We start from the raw sequence: 20,020 nt of genomic DNA on the forward strand, positions 1-20,020 counted from the left end.
ATGTTGTTTCCTATCATCACTGGACGATTCAAGAACTGATCACTCCATAACATCTAGAACTGAGAGAGCCACAGGTGAGCTTCTCATTCTACTTTGGTCCGCTAGACCCAATTGGCTAGAACCATGCTTTACATCTAAAATCTTGTAACCCTCGCTTTCAAATGATATACGGCAATTAGGATCAGATTTTCAGAAACTTGCCTTTATATTCATGTAGGTGCAGAAAATTCAGGGTTCAATTTTCCTCAGCTAGCAAAGTCTAAGCAGGAATCACAACAAGATAGCATATTAGCCTGGGACCAGCCAATCCACCTCATTTACACCATCTATGGTGGCTGTGCATGTAATGCTATTGCCATGCCTTTTGCTGCCCCTATTTTTTGGTATAATAAATAAAATGAGGAAGATGCCCATTTAATGTTCCAGGGTGTTAGATTCCTACCTGCCCACTCCTAGGATTTATGGGTGCAATGAGAGCCACTAATGGCTGTTGTTGAATCAGAACAAGCCTATGATGGATTCCATGCCCGAATTTTGAGAGCTCATCATCTGAACACATTCAAAAAGCCTATATGCCTGCTATTAGCTTAAATTTATTCTAAAGGGAGACCATCAAGGGGCAATTTTTTCCACTATTGTTTTAGTTTTTCGTAAATTATTCTATGCAGCTCTAGTCAAAGATGTGATATTTACATTTGATTTTGGTTTCAAAGGGCATGAATAGCACAGTCTAGACTTATTATACTTTGATGTATAGTTGCCATAGCAACATATGTAAATTATTAATCTTTGTATGTGAAATATCTGCAAAGGACAGATTACCTTTGTGTTAAAAATGCAGATAGTTTTAAATATTTCCCTGTGATGAAGCATTGTGCTCTGAAATCAGCAACAGTATTCAGGAAAATTAGGTCTCATGAAAATGTCTAAAAAGGTGCCCCAGAACTGAAAGTTAATTTGAAGCTGAAAGTGAAATTAATAGCAACAACCCATCCAATTATGCATGATGTTGATACAGTTAAACATATGAACTTTATGTTTCTGCCTGAGATGGAGCCCCGGTTCTAAAAATCTGAGAACACAACATACTGTATTTCACACTCATAAGCAGTATTAATGCCTAAAGTCCTAAGCTCAGATCTCTGCCAGTATTCTCCTCCTCCACACCCCAACTCCTGAGTCAGGACCCAACCATGTCACAGAGTGACTAAAATAATGACCACTTCTTTTAAATGGCATAATGTGAATGGAATTTACTATATACACCTGCAGTTCAGGAATAATAGACTTCCTGTGAATAAACTTGCACCGTTGAAATATATCTTTTGTTGTGTTTGACACATGAAACTAGACATCTGGTAGCTGTTTATATGTGGATGTTACTATATTACCCTACAAGGTCATCTGCAATGGCTGACTGGATACTTTAGCTCTAGTTATGGTCTTCCTCTTGTAAATATCAGAAAGCCTTTACTTGTAAATTTGGGCATATTGTAATTTGGCAAAATTGGTAGGTTTCTTTTACTAGTATAGGTGTTGGCTAGGAATAACAAAAGCAACCTGACAGAGTACCCTAGTCATATTTGACTATAGTTATAAAGTTGGTTCCTACTCAGTAACTTAGGAAATTAAAAACACTAAATCTAGGATTTTCTCCACTGGGACCTAATCCAGTCCAATTTACAACTTGAGGATTTATAAAGGCTTTTCTGAAAGAAATGGGAAAATGTCAGCTACAATTTCTTGCTAGACTTGCACTGAATCTATTAACCTTGCCCAAAGAATATAATGTTACAGTTATCTCATTTACAATGTTATTGTACATGATTTATGGCCACAGCATCAAGTCTCAAAGTAGGTTTGTATATTTAAGTAAAATTTACATGTCTATGATATAAATGATTATTTTTTTCTTGTTCAGAGAAAAAAATATTAAAAAGTGATTTATAATATTTCAGCTTTATGGAAAAATATATATAGTGTGACTAGACCAGCGACTGCAAAGAATATCTACATTCAGGCTAACGTTTCTCCTCTCTAATTAAGTAACATGAGGCATGAAGTACATTTGATTACTCAAATCCTTTATATGGTTAGATTCTGGCTACTCCGGTGCAGATGAGCATGAAGGGGGAAGAGGACAGCTGGAAACTCTTCCTCACCTTGGGCAGGCAGTAGCCAGAATGCCAGTGCTCACAGCACTCAATCACTGAGTACAAAGGAAGCAGAATGCCAGCAGAACAATGGATAGAGTCAGGAAGGATGGAAGAATGATCAGGGCCCTCCCACTGCACACTAGCTGGCTGTTGGAGAAAGGTGCTGTGGATAATACATGCTGCACCTTTAAAAAGGTGGAGTAAAAAATACTGCTAAAGATGCATTTCTCAGCATTTCTGAGATACGCTACCTGCCCCCTGTCCCAAATGCTTCAGGTGAGCATGGCAAGTGAAGGCACTCCTCTCTACCCTCTGCAGCTCTGGCTTTAAGAGCTACAACAGCCCTCAACTGTGAATTCTCCACCCCTGCTTTCTAATAATCATTATATTGAACTTGGATTTAGACATAATTTTGAAATCTGCCGCTCTGAAAAGAAATAGAAGCTTTGAATCCACCGTGCACGTCTTTAAATTTGTTATTGACATGGCTAGACATGAACCTCTGTCAAGAGCACCAAATTCAGATCTGGCTTTATACCTTAGTTCACAGCTCAAATCTCTCTCTAAAATGGGTTAACCCCAAACACCCAAACTCTGGAAAAAATAAATTTGAGCTCTTGATTACAGCATCTTGACTATTAGAGCTACATAGTAGAGATATCAAATCTGAGACACAAAGTTTTGACTCAGGCCTTTCTCCAATGTAAGCATTCATTTATTTTATGGAACATTCCATTGTTCTTTGGGTGAGATTACATTTTTCATATTCAAGCCCTTGAACATATGTAGGATTAGAATAGCTTGCAATGAGTGATTCATTTAGAATGGTAAGGCACTGTAATTTGATTTATTGCAGACAGAGGACCAACTTTGATTCATGTTTTTTCCCTTGCAAAGCAAGGCTAATACAGTAGTTGGAAATTTGGATTGAATTAGTGAAAATTCAATTTTTCCAGTAAGCTCATATAGAATGTTGTTTGCCTGCTGGATGACATATTACAAAGGACAAAGTTTCTTCTCCTAAGCATGACAAATGTAAGATCGCCTCCTGGATTAAAAAAAATAACTTGCATGCTGATGAGGCACATAGGACCCAGCTGACCACTTCCAATTTCATGGTCAAATAGACCAAAATATGGGTAGTGATCAATCCTCGCTCTAATTTTTTGGTTGTCTAGCTACCTTTGATTCACCGTCATCAATTTTAGCAAGCAAGATTCATCCTTACAGACAGTCAAATAAGCAGATCTTGAAAAGACAAGTATCCATCTAATCTTAGAATTGCCAGTTTGGATATACTTCACAACAGAGGATACTAACAAATATATCTAATTATATGTATAAAATAGGAGACAAAAGTTATACTATGTTCACTGAAATAGGCAGCTTTCACACTCTCTTTCTTGGCTATGTCTATACTGCATACCAGTGGCAGTGGCAGATGCATGCAGAATATATATAGCTACATGCCACTGTGAAAGGGAAGCTGGGTCCACACTGCAGCATGTCACTACATGCGTCAGTGAAAGGCTCTGGCAGGGAGGAGGCAGCAAGGGAAGGCACCCAGCCAGGAGGAGCTGCCAGAAGCTTTCCCGCTACCTCCCCGAGTCAGAACCTTTTCCTGATGCTGAAGCCTTTCTCTCAGCTTTCCCACCACCATGCTTAAAAGGTATCTAATCATAGGCGCCGACTGAGCACCCACCGGCAGCCCCCATATCAGCTCCTTTCCTTCCCCCCCTCCCCAATGACTCCCGCCCATGGCCCTGCTGATCAGCATCTCTCCTTCCCCTCCAGAGCCTCCCACCTACTGTGGATCAGCTGTGTAGCAGTATGTAGGAGGCTCTGAGAGGAGGAGGAGCAAGGGCAGGGCACTCAGGCAAGGGTGCAGAATGGAGCAGGGTCTTGGGGGAAGGAGTGGAGTGGGGGTGGGACCTGGGGCAGAGAGGGGAATCAAGCACCCTCCCTCCCCCTGGGAAAGGACAGAGTCAGCGCCTGTGTACTTAATCGTAGATAACAGAGGTGAAATACAGTGGGTGGTAGTTTATCTAGTCCTGGATTATCCCTACTCAATTTTCATGAATGGTCTATCTATCTAGTGCTGCCTTTGTTTTGTTTTTAAATTGTCATCACCGGCTATGGAGCATCACAACTGACCTTAGAAGCTTACTACAGGTTCTAGTTGTTCTTCCAGCTTTTCAGAAGTTCAATAAATTTTATATTGCAAAATTTCACATTCTGCCACTGTGTTTAAAAATTTCTCCCCCTCCTTAAGTATCCAAAGGGAGTAAACATTAGGTCATTTCTTAATCTCCTTTCCCCCCAAGCTATACATATTTAATTCTCTCGCTCTTTCCTCAAATGTCAGTTCCTCCAGGCCCTTTATCATCATGGTCACCTGCTTTGTAATTACCTCCAGTTTATCAATAACTCTCAAATGCTTTCTTTATATGTCAGCTGAGTAAAATATAATATAATGGAGAAGAAAGGAGAAGTAGGAAGTACCAGTAGCCTTGGGTGTTTGGAGACAAGCTTCCTGTTCAAATACAGAATTCTATAATAAAATACACTAGAGTTCTTTTATTTTCCCCTTCAGAAAAACAGCAAATCTAACTTCAAATCAGAATCAATGCATCCTGCTAGGTCAACCTAAATCCACAAGGTAAACTGTTCAGGAGAAGCTCCGGGAAAGGAAATTTCTATGAGAAGACTCTTGCAAAGGTTCTCCCACATCATTGGAGGCAGGAGGCATGTTTTGCTTCCCTGTTACCTAGCAGCTCTGTGTTCTTGGGGAACCAGGGTGCAGTACCCAGCCTATCTGACTCACGAAAGACCCTTCCCCAGCCTCTGCATCAGAAGAAAGACTTACAAAAAGCAATGAAAAGGCAATGGAAGACACACCTAAACCCTCAGTAGTTATCAGACCAATTCTAGAAATAAATTCTTTATTGGTATCCAAAATAGTGAAGCTCCCTAATTGCATTGTGATCTCCCTCCAAGGAACACCGCCCAAAACCGGGAATGATCAACTCCCATAACTAGCCTGAACAAAACAACTTTGTTATTCTCCCTTGTTTACACAAACAAATCTAGTGTTCTCCCTTGAACCATTGTTGTTTCTCTACAAAAACTCCTACCCATGCTCAAGTAAGTATTCTGATGCCTGGATTCAAATCTGCATCAGTTCCACTGGGACTTCATCTTCTCCTGACTGATTGTACTGGGGGCTCTGCCCTACTCCAGCACTCTGGACCCTCAGCTACCACCACCACCACCACCACGGACTCCTGATCTATTCAAGCTTCACCGAGTGGCGAGAACCCAGCTTTCTCTCGGTATAGCCTTCTAACCCTGACTTGTGCGATCAGTTATAGTTTTGTAAACCTGACTTTAATAATCAAGTTTAAGTTAGATTTAATATTATAATTGTTGTGTTTGTTTGGCTCCCCATGGTTATTACCAGGTAATAAATAACTCTTTATTATTCATGATTAAGCTAGTTGCTTCTCTTTCTCTCTCTCCCCCGTCGTGGGTTTTTTTTTTTTGGTTTCCTCATTCACTCTCCAGCAACACTCCTCGTACCTAAGCTAAAAGATCCCTGCAGCGCCCAAAAATCCTGTAGGGTTTGCTCATCAAGTGAATTACTACCAGAACAATTGTAACGTGAAAGTGGGGATAGAGATGTGCTGAACCAGGGACATCTGAGGGTGGCAGCTTGGAAGTGCTGCTCAACCCAGCTTGCTCAGGCATGCTCTATTCCGGTGTGGTACCAATGGCATATGAGGGTGACAACTTGGAAGTGCTGCTCTACACAGCCTACTGAGTCCAGGGACATATGAGGGGTCAGCTTGGGAGTGCTGATTAACCCAATCCTCTCAGAGGTGCTCTGTTAATGTGTGTGTGTTTGTTTTTATGGGGCTGGAAGAACCCAGCTCTGGGGAACCTAGGTCCTGCAGAATAGTTCCATTGGAAGGGAACTTGCAGCAGGGAGAAGTAGAGCTCCGTATGAGAACACAAGTGACACAAGCAGTACATTGATAGAAGTACTGATAGAAAATTTAGATTCCTGCAAGTCACCAGGGCCTGATGAAATGCATCCTAGAATACTCAAGGAGCTAATAGAGGAGATATCTGAGCCTCTAGCTATTATCTTTGGAAAATCATGGGAGATGGGAGAGATTCCAGAAGATTGGAAAAGGGCCAATATAGAAGGGAAATAAAAACAACCAAGGAAACTACAGGCCAGTTAGTTTAACTTCTGTGCCAGGGAAGATAATAGAGCAAGTAATTAAGGAAATCATCTGCAAACACTTGGAAGGTGGTAAGGTGATAGAGAACAGCCAGCATGGATTTGTAAAGAACAAATCATGTCAAACCAATCTGATAGCTTTCTCTGATAGGATAACGAGTCTTCTGGATAAGGGAGAAGTTGTGGATGTGGTATACCTAGACTTTAGTAAGGCATTTGATATGGTCTCGCATGATATTCTTATTGATAAACTAGGCAAATACTATTTAGATGGGGCTACTATAAGGTGGGTGCATAACTGGCTGGATAACCGTACTCAGAGAGTTGTTATTAATGGGTCCTAATCCTGCTGGAAAGGCATAACGAGTGGGGTTCCACAGGGGTCTGTTTTGGGACCAGCTCTGTTCAATATGTTCATTAATGACTTAGATAATGGCATAGAAAGTACGCTTATTAAGTTTGCGGATGATACCAAACTGGGAGAGATTGCAACTGCTTTGGAGGACAGGGTCATAATTCAAAATGATCTGGACAAACTGGAGAAATGGTCTGAGGTAAACAGGATGAAGTTTAACAAAGACAAATGCAAAGTGCTCCACTTAGGAAGGAACAATCAGTTCCACACATACAGAATGGGAAGAGACTGTTTAGGAAGGAGTATGGCAGAAAGGGATTTAGGGGTTATAGTTGACCACAAGCTAAATACAAGTCGACAGTGTGATGCTGTTGCAAAAAAAGCAAACATGATTCTGGGATGTATTAACAGGTGTGTTGTGAGCAAGACACGAAAAGTCATTCTTCCACTCTACTCTGCGCTGGTTAGGCCTCAGCTGGAGTATTGTGTCCAGTTCTGGGCACCGCATTTCAAGAAAGACGTAGAGAAATTGGAAAGGGTCCAGAGAAGAGCAACAAGAATGATTAAAGGTCTTGAGAACATGACCTATGAAGGAAGGCTGAAAGAATTGTGTTTGTTTAATTTGGAAAAGAGAAGACTGAGAGGGGACATGATAGCAGTTTTCAGTTATCTAAAAGGGTGTCATAAGGAGGAGGGAGAAAACTTGTTCACCTTGGCCTCTAAGGATAGAACAAGAAGCAATGGGCTTAAACTGCAGCAAGGGAGGTTTAGGTTGGACATTAGGAAAAAGTTCCTAACTGTCAGGGTGGTTAAACACTGGAATAAATTGCCTAGGGAGGTTGTGGAATCTCCATCTCTGGAGATATTTAAGAGTAGGTTAGATAAATGTCTATCAGGGATGGTCTAGATAGTATTTGGTCCTTCCATGAGGGCAGGGGACTGGACTCGATGACCTCTACATACTCCCTCTGCCAGAGCATCTCCATGGAATCTGCAATCTACAACAGTGGCAAACCACACAGGGAGGGTGTCCCACATATGCAGTTATCAAGTGAACAATTCCTCCTCAAATATTTTATTGGAGTATGTCACTGGCAGCACCTGACTAACTTAAGCTGGAAGTCTGTAGTACCAGTTACTAATACACTCAGGCAAAGTTAAGGTTGGAAAAAGAAAAACATAATGGAATATGTTAAGGACCTAGGGCAAGTTTCTCATCACTTACATCAGTGTAAATCCAAAGTAACTCCACTCTGATCACTATCTTCACGATTCTTTCCCATGCTGTTAATTTTAAATTAGATTTCAGAATTTTCTGGCTCTTTAGAGCTTTGAAGCCATTTTGAGTATAAACATAGCAAAATCCAGGGAATATATTTCCCTCCTTTAAAATACAAGGACCAAATCCTGCCCTGTAATCCACAGTGCAGACTTCTGAAAAATAATTTGTGGGGCTAATGTCAGCACTGACCCTTAACTTTGGGCCTGCTGGTATTCTTCTATCTTCCAAAAAGTACTAGTAAATTCACATATTCTTTGGGTTTGCAAGGGAGTATGAGGGGACTGGCCAAAAATAACCATTTTTTAACAAAATGCTTAGGTAAATAAGCAGAATGTAAGCCAATTAATGTGCATAAATTACAATTAACTACATAAGGAATAAATTACACTCTTGAGTCTCCTCATATGTGTAACCAATAGGGAACTGTCTGGCTACATTAATTTTTACATGTTTCAGCTAAATCAGAGATGCAAATGCAAAATCCATTACCGAGAAGTATGGATGTAGGACACTCCCTGGAGGATTTGGGGTCCAGAAATCAATGAATGTTCCATAGTGATCCAGAAGTGCAGGGTGCTGTTTGTCCCCCTCCCTCTCCATCTTTCCCTAAATCAGTCTTTTGAGCTTATACAGAGCTCTTCTTCATATCTGGGAAATGTACTCAGAGCATCACAACTAAATACAAGGTGAACAGATTATTTAGATGAAGTGACCCATTTACTCCCCTCCAGCCATAAGGGGGAAACGATAGGGGGGGGGGGATATTCATCTTAACACTCAAAAACACTTTCACCAAACAAGGACACTGCACCAGAGAAGTATATCACATCATGGAATAGGCAACCCAAATACCCTGAGAGAACCTGCTTCGATATGGAAATAAAAACCCCTCCGTCTGACTGCACACCCCTAGTTGTCACCTACCACCCCATTGGATACCCATATAGGGTGTCCAACGTATTTGATGGGGACCCCATTCCGAAAGAAATCTTTCCTGAATCCCCTCTTCTGGTCTTCAAACAACCGCCAACCTTTCCAAGTTCATCATCAGAAACAAGCTCCCCACAGACCTGGACATACCAACTCAAAGCAGCACCAGATCCTGCCAGAACAGATGGAAAACCTGCAGACATATCTCCATTGCTGCAATGATCAACACCCCTCACAACATACCTTTCAAGATCCATAGGTCCTACATATGCCTATCACAACATGTAGTATACCTCATCCAGTGCAATAAATGCCTCAATAATCACGTGGGTGAAACCAGACACAGAGGAAAAAGTTAAGACAAAAAACACCTTATCATCTATGGCTGAACATTTTTCACAAAACCTTTACACTATATCTGACCTATCAGTCTTCATCCTCAAAGGAAACCTGCACAATATGTTCAAAAAACAAGCCTGAGAGATTAAATTAATAAAACTTTGCTAGACACTAAAAATCATGGACTGAATAGAGACACTGGATTTATGGTTTATTACATGAATGTACAACCAACCCCCCCCCCCACCCCCCAGCTGCCTTTCTCCCCCAGCTTTGCCCGGCATAACTGAAAGTTGTTAATGGGCCGCTTGGTTCCTTGAAATATGTGTTAACTACTTATGCTAAATAATCTGCAACACATTGCATTTAGCTGTGACATTTCCCAAACCATCATGAAGAAGAGCTCTGTGTAAGATCCAAAGCTCGTCTCTTTCACCAACAGAAGTCATTCCAATAAAGGATATTACCTCACTCACCTTGTTTCTCTAATCAATATTTCACTTGTTTTCTTTATTGTTCCTCTCCCCAATTTTTTTTCCACTGGTCAAAATTTTTCATTTAAAGTGTTTCTTTCAACAAAAAATGACTTTCTTGAAAGCTTGTCCCTCTGACCAACAGAAGTTGGTCCAGTAAAAGATATTACATCACCCAACTTGCCGTTCATCAAAACGGAAATTTCTGCAGAAAACGTCTGTTTTTGACAAAAAAAAAATTATCCAAAATTTTCAGCCAAAAGCCAAAAATATTTTTCAATTTTGACCGCGAAATAAACAAATAAAAATCATCCAACGCGCCAAAATGGTCAGTTTCCAAAAACCAAACATTACTTTTTTCAGTTTTGAAGCAAATAACTTTGTTCAATTTTTTCATTGGACCTAAAAGCACCTTCAAGCAGCTCTAATGCTATCACCTTTACTTTAAAAAGATAAATAAAATTCCTAATTACATTCATGTTATTGAAATGCTATCAATGAAATTTTTATCCTGAAGCTGTTCTAATAATAATGCTATATATTTTGGGAATTAAAAAAACAACAACAACAAATAGCCTTCATAACATACAAGATTTGTAAGCATAGAAAGAGGAAAGCTACTGTCTAAAATTTATCCCCAGGAGACAACTGACTCTGCAGTTTTGGGTAGTCAGAAATTTTGTTAGCCACTTCACCTGTGAACACTTTTCACAAAGCCTTCACAAAGCCCCTCTGCCTTTTAGGTGCTCAAATGTACTCATTGTACTTTGCTATTATATTTTATAGCACTGCTGAGATACCATTTAGTGGTCAACACAATATTCTGGCGATATTAAAAATTGCTTCAGTTTTTCAAACTGGACAACTACTGTGATAAATAAAGGGGGGGGGCACCTTACCAAAAGAGCCAGTGGGAAGGCTAGAACTTTTTAAAATAGGGAAAGAAACTTTCCCCTTGTCTGCTGATCTCTGAGCTACAGGAACAAGGAGCAGCAAATGCTATAAGCAGAAATGCTGTGTAAGGTTTGAACCAGGTATGAAAAAGTATTTTCTATACTTAGAAGGAATAATTTGGATAGGGAATGTTTAGTTAGACGGTATCAGGTTTATTTCTTATTTTGGCTTGTGGATCTCCTCTGTGCTAACCCCTGATGCTTTTGTTTGCTTGTAACCTTTAAGCTGAACCCCCAAGAAAGCTAGTTTGGGTGCTTAATTTTTGGAATTGCTCTTTTAAAATCTAGCAAATGCCTAAGTTCCAGATGTATTTTCTCTCTTTTTGTTTTAATAAAATTTATGTTTTTTAAGAACAGAATTGGATTTTTGGTGTCCTAAGAGGTTTGTGCATGTTGTTTAGCTGGGGCTATCAGCTAATCAATTGCCTCTGTTTTCTTTCCAGCTCTTCCCCAGAGGGGGGTAAAAGGGCTTTAGTGTACCCCAAAGGGAGGAACTCCCAAGTGCTCCTTCCAGGGTTCAAAGGGTTTTTTTTGCATTTGGGTGGTGGCAGCGTTTACCAAGCCAAGGTCAGAGAGAAACTGTAACCTTGGGAGTTTAATACAAGCCTGGAGTGGCAAGTATTAATTTTTAAAATCCTTGTGGGCCCTCACCTTCTGCATTCTGAGGCCTAGTCTTCACTTACCGGCTGGTCCGGCGGCACGCCATCGATGTTCTGGGATCGATTTATCGCGTCTGGTTAAGACGCGATAAATCGATCCCAGATCGATCCCGGAAGTGCTCACAGTCGGCGCCGGTACTCCAGCTCGCCGAGAGGAGTACGCGGCGTCGACGGGGGGAGACTTCCGGCCGCGTCTGGACCGCGGTAAGTCCGGACTAAGGTACTTCGAATTCAGCTACGTTATTAACGTAGCTGAATTTGCGTACCTTAGTCCGAAGTCCGGACTAAGTGGGGACCAGCCCTCAGTGACAGAGTGGGGATTCAGCCTTGACAATCCCTGACCATCTGACAACCATCAGGTTATATGGATTTACTATTGAGCTAGCATTTTGTTTTATTTTGCACATCTCACCTGAGTACACATTTCCTCTGATTTCATTTCCTTCTTTTAATTGAAATTGAAAATTCAATTTCCTTTCAACTGCTAAGGACCAGGAATAGCAAGTCCAAAGCTGGCAGCGTGGAAGCAGAAAGATACAACCACAACACATGCCAGCAGGCTGGACAATGTAATGTAGAAATACGACTTTTCATGCAGAACTGGCACATTTTTTGGCCCCTCCCCATCACATAATGGCCCCTCATCTAATTGAACACTGTCTAAATAATACATCTGTCAATTTGGGGCCCAGTCTTGGAAGTCATTAATGCCTGGAACTCCAGTGGTAAGATAGCAGAAAAATCTCCACAAATTTCCTTCAAGTTGGGGTAAAAAAAATATACTTTAATAATGAAAAAGCAAATAGTACAAGACCTGATAATTTCCAAGATCTCTTGTTCTCTTGCACAATTCTAATTCAATTTAATGAAAAGAAAAAAAAATATTATAAAAAATGCTCTGTCAGGTAACATTAAGACTCATCATTCGAGCACCTTCTGTACCCTGTAAACTACAATACAAGAAGATATTGGGAGACACAGATATCGGTTTAGACATCTTAAATGGCAGAAATGTCATTACAATAGTGTTGAATGGAGATGCATGCCATTAAAAGAAACCAGTGGATGACATGCTTTTCAATTATTGGATGTGATGGAAATACTATAGCAATTTCTTTTAAATAGTGTAAAACTAATGGCATGCCAATCAAAAATAGAAGAATGTCACAAAATGTAGATGGTAAGAAAAATATAAATTATTGCTCTCAATAGGTTATAGCTTTTTCCACTGCTAAACAAAATAGGCAAAACTTACAAGGCTACTTGAAAATAATGCAAGACTGGCACTCACACCTCACACATACCCAGATTTTCCAAAATCAAAGGGCCGCATTTGGCATAAATCTCCTTGTATTGGTCTCATACAGAGAGCTGCCAAATATCAAAGGTAAGTGTTCATCTGTTTCCAGAAACAGAAATTAGCCCTGAAATTGGAAATTTCATCTGAAGAAGTGGGTTTACCCACGGAAGCTTATGCCCAAATAAATCTGTTAGTCTTTAAGGTGCCACCAAACTCCTCGTTGTTTTTGTCCTACTTTGTATGCCAATTTACAGCTTGGAGACTCTCTCAGTATGATAGACCAACAGAGAGAGCATTAATCCCTTGAAATAGGTTCACTGAAAATGAGTGACACAGATGTCAATGGTGTGAAAATCATGACATGTAAAACGGGGAAAAAAATACTCCAGGGAAATATTTAATAAATGCTTGATTATATAATAATAGCAATAATGACCTTGGCGTGGGCCTTTTCCTGGGGTTTATAAGCAGCTGGGGTGAATAGGCCTTGGCCACACTACAGGCCATCATCTCCTCCCCACTGATCATTAATCCTCCTTAGGTACTTGGATTGTTATTTCTTAAATACTGAAATAAGTTTAAATAGGCTACAGTGAAATAATTTTCAGATAGGTTCATACAATGGAAGCATTTTAGGAGGAAACTAGAATGATAAGAGGTGAAATGCCTCATCTCGTGCCAAAACCTGGCAGAAAAAAATAGTATGTAATTAGTATACTTAATTTGCATTGAGAAAGCAGCAAAAAAAGTGTGAGTGGAGCAGTGCAGAGGGGTCAGCGGAAGAATTATTTCTGTAGGAGTCCTTGTGGTACTTGCAAGCAAACCCTGCAGACACTAAGTGGGAGCTGAGCAAGTGCTTCAGAAAGGTTTCTAGAATACAAAAAAGGAAAATTACAAGTTCAATGAGGCTATTTTTTAGTGCCAAGGGTGAGCGGTTTTCCCGACAGCATGGTTCCTAATTATGATTAGCTATTTGCAATTATGAGGGGGGTGGGGAGAAATATGTTAAATGTCTGCATTTTCATCATGATGAGAGGATGGTTTGTTGAGTTTTCTTGCTAGGAAGCATTGGCCCTTTGAAGAGTTAATCATTCCTAGTAAGCGAACTAGGGAGGGATGCGGTTTCACAATAGAATTGTTACAGAGTAGATCTTCTGACAATTTTCAGCGAGGATGTTGTTGATTTCCCCACACACAGTGTAAGTGGGCTGGTTGCTAAAATTAAAGCTTGACAAATTTACAATAAAAACTTCAGTAGTTTCTACAGCAGTCACTGCAGATGAAAACCAACCTTTCACAACTGGTATAACGCATGCCAGCTTGTAGAGCAGGAAAAAGGCCAACAAAATGTTTCCCATCTGCTCCATATATTTGAGGCTCTACAATTTCAAGGCACAAAGCTGAGGGAGAGCAGCTGTGCTGCCATGTGGGACAAGGGGTCCCTACCATGTCACTTCCAAGAACCTTGGGCTTCCCTTAAGCATCTTGGGGATTCCATAGGGTTAGAGGACTGTACACTATGTTTCATGGGGAGGTACACCAAGCTCACTGGCAAGATGACTTGGTGGAAACTTCACAGCCTCACAGCTGTTGTCCACTTAACTCCAGCTCTCACAGTGTTATATGGGAGGACATGATTATATCCAAAACAGGAAAAAAAAATATTTCAAGTGTTTCTCTCTCCCTCAGAATACCTGCAAAGGCACAAAAGGTGTGATAAAGCAGAATAATCGGAAATTTATATTTTATAGCTATAGATATCTAGCTTCTCTAGTCTCTTTGACCTTTGTATAGGAAGACTTCCCTATTGCTAGTAAGTTCCCTAACTCCATCTTTTAAATAAACAGGCATTACAACAACGATGAGATTATTTTCTATCATTTACTAGACTACTGCACATTCAACTGCTACAACATGTTTGCATTCATGCAATAAAAAAACCAAACAAGAGGTCATTCAAAACACAATCAGCAGAAAAACAAAACTATCGAAAATGAACTACACGTTAACCAAAAAATGACCAAAGATACAGTATTATTTAGGCTTCATCAGAAAATGATTTCATACCATGGTTTTGTAAAATCAAAATTGTGAAGCTATGTTTGATATTTTATTTATTGGACATCATCATCATTGGAAAAACAGATAAACAAAAGACTAGAGGTAACAGAGAATCTCACCCAATTGATTCCTTCTCTTTAAAGAACTGTAAAGGTAATTCATTTGCCCAGAGAGAATCATCTTCACTTCCTGATTAAATGTAATCAGAGTGCTTTGGCTGGCAATCTGGTCTAATTTAAAAACTATCATATCAAGTGATAACTGTTAATGACTACCAATATTATATAGCACTGAAATGAAGGTCAAAAGCTGTGGCTTGAAAGCTAAATAAGTTTCAAAGCTATGCAGCCTGTTCAAGACAAACCCTTTGCTTGCACCAAAAGGTCACTATGATAAATCCTCTGGTGGGTGATTTGCTTCACCCCTATCATAAGTAAGATTAACAAAAATGCCACAAAGTAAAACGGTGTATCATTATCCTTTCCAATTTCAAAGAGCTTTAACTGAATTGTTCAGTGAAATGAACCTAGCAGTATGTCACAGTTAGATATGATGCTTCATTCTACCAAAACAACAGGATTTAGTGAGGAATGTGTCATTAACAGACGTGTTTGATAGAAAGATCCACATTTTTCCTATCCAATCTTTTATGCATAAGGAAAGGCAATTATTGAAGTGACAGGACCCAAATCAGGTGGGTGAAAGAATGAGCCCCCAGAACTCAAGTGATGGGAAAAGGTCAGACTAAATTAAAGCATGTGACCCTCCCGTTCTGGAAGTTCAACTTCACAACAGATTGTAAATGTATATGATTCTAACTTCTGTGGCTTCACAGAAGGAGAGAGCCAGATTCCAGACATCCCTTACTCCAGTGGTTCTCAACTGTTTTTTCATCTGCAGTCCACAAAATCACTGAAAACCCATCCTGTGAACACCATATCCCAAATTGGGTCACAGGACAATTTTTGTCTATTTTGTGGGTTTCAGATAAAAAAAAATCTGAAGACTTTTTGGGTGGGGACCAGTAATCCTGAGTATCTAGGGCAAACCTAAATTTAGGCAATATGGGGTCCTCGGCATACCCCCTAGGAACTCCAAGGACCCCACCCGTACTTGGAGTAGAAACAGGTTTCAGAGTTAAGATGAATGGATTTTTCTATGATTTTATTATGTAGGCAGACTCAAGCATACATCACTTGCTTCTAGTTTTAAAACGGTTTTTAAATGAAATATGAAATTCTGATGTCATCATGTGACTCCAGGGGCTGGGGCCCTAGACATAGGTCTATAGTGCCTATTACACCTTAATGCAGCTCTGATGTAGGAGTCTTATATGGTGGGGTTTGCTGGAAGCTGATGGGCTGTGTGAGGCTAGTACTGCAGGGGCTGGAAATGGAGCTGCTAGGTTTGTCTCCTTTCTCTTCCCCACGTGTGTTTCTCTCCCATCTCCCTCAATATGCGCTCTGCACCTCACCTCTTCTGCCTCTTCCCAGGTCCTCCTTCTCACCTTCCTCTGTCACAGATGCCCTCTCCAGAATATTCCAAGGGGGAAGGGTGGGCTCCCCTTCTCCAGCCCTTCTTATGCCTCCTGGACAGGGAGGAAACTAGCAAGTGTCCGCTCTTCCTCCATTTTGTCCTGGGAATTGAGAAACTATCATTACCTCTATTCTCCAGAGTACAGCCAGCAGGGAAGCTGAACTTTTGCTTTGGCTCCCCCTGTTGGCAGTGTCTGGAACTGCTTTTGTCCCTGCACTGCTGAGCGCAACCCTCATCTACACTCAACATTTGATTCCAGCAACAAAAGGGAGATGAGAAGAGAGGAGTGGAAGTGCTCTGCAAATAAAAGTTGAAAGAATCTCTCTTTCTCTCTCTCTCTTACACACACTTAGAATAAGCATACTTAAACTGAGTACGTTTGCTAATTAAAATGCTCAGAAAATGCATTCTGTACCCAAAAAAGTGATCACTGGCAGCTTGGGGAGGATGCCCTCTTTTATTAATACATAACAAAGAGCTTTAATGCCTACTCCAATTTCAAATCTCAGTGCAGCTATAAGAATGGAGCTGCTGTTGCACCTCCATGATTTGTAAAGCATTTTGAGATGCTCAGATGAAAGGCCCAATATAAATGGAAACTATTATTATCTATATAGCAGACAGATATTGGCTCCACTACAACATACTACTCTCCCGGGGGTCAATCAGACATGCTGCTGAGCACATTCAATTCCCATTACATTCAGTTGAAGCTGAGAGGATTCAGCACCTTTCAGGATGAAGCCAGAGGTGAATGGATAAAAGCCACATGAAGGACCAAAATGCTGCAGTCCTTTCCTAGGCAAAACTCCCTTTATGGTTTGTGTTTGGGTGCAGGGTGGGGGAAAGAAGAAGAGTCTACATTAGTATTAAGAAAAAGCAAAATATGATGCAAATCATAACGATGGAAATTAGTTAAACCATTAAAATGTTTATTGCTATTTGAAGGCTAGATTGCTGAAATTACTGTCCTCACATCAGATTACTAAATAATGAATCACATAAGCAAGACACCATAAATACCATATGTATTGGTCATAAAAACCTCGCATCACAGAAATATGCATTTATTAAATGACAAAAATCAAATAATTACATTATAGTTAGATGTAAAAATAAATAGGAGAAATTAAGAGGTACATTGGCATAATCTGACACATTTGTTCCGTTTACCCACCACTAAAAAAGCAGTAAATTTCACACGGTGGAAGGGAGGTTGGGGTTTGCAGTTGTGTGTAGGATTGTTTTTTGTTTTGTTTTTTGTTCTTGAACCCACTGGGAACAGCACAATTTTGAATCCCCAGTATTTCCACCTCTAATTGCTAGAAGGGTTCATTATCAGCTGTCTAAAGTGCAATACATCAACCTTGCAAAGCTGGTATACAAAAGACTTTCACACATCTGATGGGCTGCTGTGCTAAATACATCTTAATTTGTGCTGCATCTGCTGTTTTCTAATTTGTTTGTCATGCTGTGAATGTTACAGACTTTGCTACAGCAGCTCCCAGATTTTTTTTTTCTTTTAAAAATGCAGCAGTTACTCAGAAAAGAAATGGCCGAGTGCCATCATTGTTCCTGTGATACACTGCGTAACATCAGTTATGTTATATGCAGAATATAATTCTTGATTATATATACATGCACACTTAATATACATGTACACATACACTCACACATTATATTATATTAAAAAAATACAAATACATCATTCATGAGCAAATAAATGTCGGTTGAACCTTTCACTGTCATACATACCAAAAATATTTTCAAATTACAGTTTGTTTCATTTTTAAAATGTTTCATTTTAACAGTTGTATTCAACAACTCTTCAATGCTTTGTGCTAGTCATGCCACATTAACTGACAATCTATATATTATTTCACAATCCTTGAAAAGGAGAATTGCCAAATCCTTAATTCTTACTGATTCTTTTATAGCGATAAAGGCCAGTGGTTTTTTTACTTCTTGGAGTATATTTGTGAATCCACCTGCAGTCCTTAATGAAATGACTTTGGTGTTCTCTATTCAGTCCCTGTTGAGCCACAAACCAAATAATAAAACCAACACATGTAATTCAGCATAGATTGAAGTCTCTGTATAGGAGAAGCCTCGGCTTGAGCCAGGAGAGAAATTTAAGTCCTGCTATCCCCTCTCATAGGAGATAGTCTTTCCAGGTACAGTGAGTGTTAAGGACACTGGTGAGACTGTTGATGAATTTGCCCTGTAGCAGCCTGTGCTGTCAGACCATTAACCTTCATGATCACAAAAATTCGTCCCTTGAAATAATAAAGAAGAAAAAAACCCACGGGTGGTATTCTTTGTGTTCATGCAGCTTTATGGGGCATGAGGTTAGGAAGGCATCCATCTGACAATTATACACATTATTTCCAAGTTTGATGGACACTGATCACTAGAAACCCTTCCCCTCAGGGCTCTGTGGCCAACACCACAACAAGCAGCTTTCAAAATAATGTAATAGTCTCAAAAATACTAGTCAACAGAAAACAGAATTCTGCTGTCAGATTCTTTTGTGTTGTGTACACAAAACAATATGCCATCAGTAACCTAACCCATAAATGTTGTTCCAAATAATGTCCCCTAGTTATTTGTTTATATTTAGCTGTCAATCTTTCTCATTTAGACTAGAAAATGTATCTCCTGCACAGTGGTTGGATATAGAAAGAGGATAACTCCCTTTGTTTATGCACAGACCAGGCTTTACACCAGCAGCTGGAATGCAGATTTACTTCCCTTGTTTTTGCAGTGTGACTCCCTCAGCTACAGACAGGGAGAGCTATTTACATAATGCCCATCAGTCTCCAGTGTCAAGTTCTCATAAGAACATGCTGCAGCTATTATGCAGGCAGACTTTATGACTGGTGAAGTCGTGGACAAATCAGAGCTATCGTAAAGGAGTATGTTTAATCAATAAGGTATATTGTTCAACTAGTGTCGGAAAACCTCGTAAAGTAGCAGCATTTGTAAAGGTTAATCAATTCAGCTAATTGTCAATGCTCTCAATTGTCAGTCCCTAAACAGTTCCTTCTCTTTGTAGCTAGTAATTCACTGTGGGATGCTAAGGAAGGAACAGAAAGCAGTCAAATTTCTCATTACTCTCTTCATCTTGTTCTCCGCCTGGGTCTGTAAATGTCAATATATTTACCACAGAGAGAGAGTCTTTTCTTTCTAGCAGCACTACCTTGCCTCCTCCTTTATACACAGAACAAAGTAAAAGGCCTAATTGTCATGGTCTAGGCACATGAAAAGGAAATCAGGGTATTGATCTTTTTGTTCACCACCTTAAAGGCCATGTGCATGACTAATCAGTGGGGCAAGTTGCTGCAGTGATGCTTAATTCACACCAGTAAGTAAAATAAAATCTTTCCCAATGCATTGCATTTCCCCAAGGAATGAGAGCAATCAACCCACTTCTGAGGGTCTCAGAACTAAAGATGGGCCTGCATTGCAACAAATCACATTCAGATATTAAACTTTGCCTAGTCCCAACATTTCAAGGGTATTTACACCTAGGATTTTGGTTCATTCCATAACAAATACAAAGACCAGTTGCAGAGTTTAAGATGTAGATTCCAAAACCTTTTCAAAAGTCAGGGGTGTTCATATCTAAGGATTTGGGTTCAGACCCACCTCTATTCACAACTAGCCCCAATTATGTGTGGGCCAGACCTTCAGGTGATACAAATTTGCATAACTCTATTGACTTCATGGA

The sequence above is a fragment of the Trachemys scripta genome, chromosome 6, assembly GCF_013100865.1.
Source record: "Trachemys scripta elegans isolate TJP31775 chromosome 6, CAS_Tse_1.0, whole genome shotgun sequence".
Classification (NCBI taxonomy): domain Eukaryota; kingdom Metazoa; phylum Chordata; order Testudines; family Emydidae; genus Trachemys; species Trachemys scripta.